Source organism: Mus musculus, chromosome 10 (genome assembly GCF_000001635.26).
Source record: "Mus musculus strain C57BL/6J chromosome 10, GRCm38.p6 C57BL/6J".
Classification (NCBI taxonomy): domain Eukaryota; kingdom Metazoa; phylum Chordata; class Mammalia; order Rodentia; family Muridae; genus Mus; species Mus musculus.
This window is the reverse complement of record NC_000076.6, coordinates 118,790,126-118,793,787: the sequence shown is the minus strand read 5'-3', so window position 1 is coordinate 118,793,787 and position 3,662 is coordinate 118,790,126. Positions and strand designations below refer to the sequence as shown.

The 3,662-nt window shown below is 43.6% G+C and overlaps 1 long non-coding RNA gene across 1 annotated transcript; it reads right to left on the bottom strand.

Annotated features, from left to right (window-relative positions):
* Positions 1 to 559: 559 nt before the first annotated feature.
* On the bottom strand, positions 560 to 1,427 carry Gm33481. Its single transcript, XR_380840.3, has 2 exons — positions 1,248 to 1,427; positions 560 to 1,005 (listed from the first exon to the last, which is right to left on the bottom strand). It is a non-coding gene; the product is annotated as a predicted gene, 33481 (long non-coding RNA).
* Between the last annotated feature and the right edge of the window lie 2,235 nt (positions 1,428 to 3,662).

Sequence of the window (3,662 nt, the reverse complement as noted above, 5' to 3'; positions counted from 1 at the left end):
TCTGTTTCCAGCATCTGCATCAGAAACCTCACCAACACCAGTACCCCCAAGTTCTAGGGGATTGGAGGTTCTCTCTCAGCCTCTTTAAACAGTATAAGCACATAGCGCACATTCGGAGCAGCCGGGGAACATAGAGCAACATAATAAATAAATAAGTAGCGAAGGATCTGTGAGAAGATGGAGATGAACAACCAGAAGTCAATGCACAGGATTGGGGAGGGACACTGGGGTACGGGGTTCCCAAGCTTTCCTTCTACCAGCCCTGAGAACCTCCAAGAGCCCAGTTTTAAAATGTTTCTGGAAGCTTCACTCCATGGAATGATTCATTGATTACATCAACTGACCACTGGCGATCATCAAGTCCATCTTCAACCTTCAGCCCTTCCATTCCCCTGAGGCTGTGGGTAGGAAAAAGTGATGCTTTGACGTTTGCTGTACCTAATCCAACGCTGAGGCTACTCAGGAGCTCCTAGCCACCGGCTATTCTGTTGCCATACAATAGACACTTATCACTGCCCAGAGCCAAAGGCGCTAGCAGTTTTAAGCCAGGAAGCAGGTAAAAAGAAAATATGTGTATTTATTATGTATCAGGGCTATCAGAGATTTGAGCTATAGACCATTCTCTTTTAGAGCATACATAGGAGATTTTGTGAGTGTTAACGTTCAAAGACCGGGCAGCCGACAACTGGGGACTTTGACATAAGGAAGAATGCCTGTCCCCTCGGCAGACATGTTTCCCTGCAACGAATGAGTGTCAACATTAATTCGAAAGCCAAACCACACGCACACACAGAATATTAATATTCAGTAAACAGCCATGATTGCAGGCACCCGGTACCGAATCCACAGCAGGCGTGTTCTCAGCCTGCTTTTAAAAAAAGTGCAGCTGTTACATTAGTGGGAGAGAAGCCAGGGCGCTATCAAGGAATAAAGATGGTTGAGTCTGATTAGTTCTGGTGGATGGCATCTTCCAAATGCGACTAATTTGATAATGCCAGAGCATTTCTGAGGGGAGAAAGAAAATAAGGATAATGTTATGTAAATAGATACATTATTATTTTCATCTCTTCTGACACCAACCATCCTAGAACAACCCACACGGCACAGAGGGAGTGAGAAGCAGGAGAAGCAGCCTAGTTTTTCCCTGCAGAGATTTATGTCATAGGCTGACATTTTCTGCCAGAGGATGGAGAGTGGAACCGAGGCCGGCTGGCTTCCTGCTCATAACTGTAGTAACTCACACTCACAGAATGTAAGATATGTCCCAGGCCCTCTGTTGGCAGCTTTGCACTGATAATGGGGATCTAATCTTCACTGCCACCTGCACGGTCAGTACTGTACATGCGGTCATTTCGTAGACATGGAAATGGAAGCTGGAAAGAGCTAGGTAACTTCTCAAGGCCTTGTTGCCAGGAGTGGAATTTGGACTCAGACAGGCCTACAGTTCCTGTAACCATGGCATTCTATTGTCTCTTAAAATCAACTAGGTTAGGAGGCCTGTGTTACAGATAGCCTACCAGGTGCCTCGTTGTCTATTTCTAAATCAGTATTTGTGCATGCGTGTGTGTGTTTGGGGGGGGGGGGAGTTGTATAGTGAAACTTTAATAAAACTATGTTCTGTGAATAATTTCCATTAAGCCAAGCCAAAGCCATCTTTTATGCTGTTGTCTTTAAAATGTTCCCTCTTCCTGACTTTACCCACACACACCCCTTCTCTTGTTTTTATAGCTGGTCTACTGAAGAATTCAGTAGACTTCTACTTAGAAAGTCAGATAGCCTGGGAAAGGCTTTTTAAACTAAAATGTTGGTTTGAGTTCAGTGGCATGGCTGCGGTTTGAATGTAAGCACTCCCCGAAGCAGCAATTCTCAACCTGGGGTCGTGACCCCTTTGGGGTCGTATACCAGATACCCTGAATACTACATATCTGCATTCTGATTTGCTACAACGGCAAAATTACAGTTATGAAGTAGCAACAAAACAATGTCACGGTTGAGAGCCACTGTCAAAGGTGTGGTCCCCACCCATTGTCACTAAGGACAGGTGATGGAAGAAGCTTTAAAAGTTGGGGCCTAATGAGAGCACACACCACAAAGAGTGTGCTGTTTACGGGAACATTAGGATCCCGAGGGCTTCCTGTTTCTCCTTGTTTCCTGGCCAGGGTAAGAGCAGCCTGCTGTGATATATGCTCCTTTGTATGGTGCACTGCCTCCGCACAGGCCAAAGCAGCAGGGCCAACTGGTCATGGATAGAGACCTCCAAACTGTGAGCCAAAAGAAGTCGTTCCTCTTTTCTGAGTAGAGTTTCAGTATTTTTGTTATAGTAACCGGATGGTACCAAGTATCCACAGTAAATATTCTCAGCTTACTCCTGTCAAGTGATTTGAACAGGGCCTGGGCTGGAGAAAGTGAAATGTTTCTGGAGGTCTGGTGGGGTCACTGTTGAAGTCAACTTCTCCTTGTTCAAATGATTTGGAAAAAGGGATTCAGGTTAGGCTTTCTGACCCTAACCCATGAGAAAGTGTTTTGAGGGTAGATGTCAGTTCATCCAGGCACTTTAACATTTGATTCTTCTAACTTTGTAATAAAACACGTCATTGCTCATTTTGATATTTTATAAAATGGGCTCATAGGACACAGAGCAGCCACCTTTATGGTATTTGGCTTTGTGCCCATTCCAGGAAAGAAATCACTGGGTTCATTTGAAGAGAAGATTTCGGATGCTCTCAGGGGAACTCCAAAGTATCCACAATTCTCTTTATAAATCAGTCGACAAAATTCATGCTACATCACTGAGATCGTACAAGAAATCACCCCATATCATCTTGCTACTCAACATGGTGTCATCGTTTTCATAGATAACTTCAACAACTCAACAATGTTGGGCTGAGCAATGGTCAGCTAGATTAAATTGGGAATATGTTGGCAAACCTATAGCTTGGAAGTTTAAGGAGAAGTGTGTTATTCTACGAAGCCAGGAAGCATCACAAGAAGTCTCTTTATAAATGACTGAAGCATCCTTCTCTCCTTCCCTCTATCCAGAGAACCCCTCATTACCTTAACCTTAGCTTTTGTAGTTTGTATTTTATCCAGATCCTAACACTCACTACTTAATGAGCTCCAGAATCTAACCACTTGGCTAAGAAGGACGAATCATCAATACACCAATGTGAAAGCCTCCTGGGAATTAATAAGCAAGTTTTGAGGGAGATCTGTCAGGAGAAAGAAATGTAGAATCAATGAAACGCACCATTTTCTCTATTGCTAAAGTTAAAGTCGGCCTGGTTCTTTTTGCTTGATAGCAGTCGCTCAAAGAAGCAATCGTTTTTTTATTGAACATAAACCATCCCGGAAAGATGAGGTATCAAGTATACAGAGATATACAGAGAAAGAGGGAAGACATGGTATTATCTTAAGGCTTTAGATCAGGAGAAAATACATGTATAACTACAGAGCCGTGAAGAACACAAGGTAAGTGAAATGTCACTATAAATGATCAGTTGTGAAGAAACTGAGAGAGGGCAGCACTTGCTTCTAATTGGAGAAATTGGGGTAGGCTCCCTAGAGGAAGCAGCATCCAGCTTACACTTGGCAGGGTGTAGTGGTGGCCAACATCAGTTTCATAACCAGAATATCTACCCTTCTCTGTATCCTTTAGAGGCACT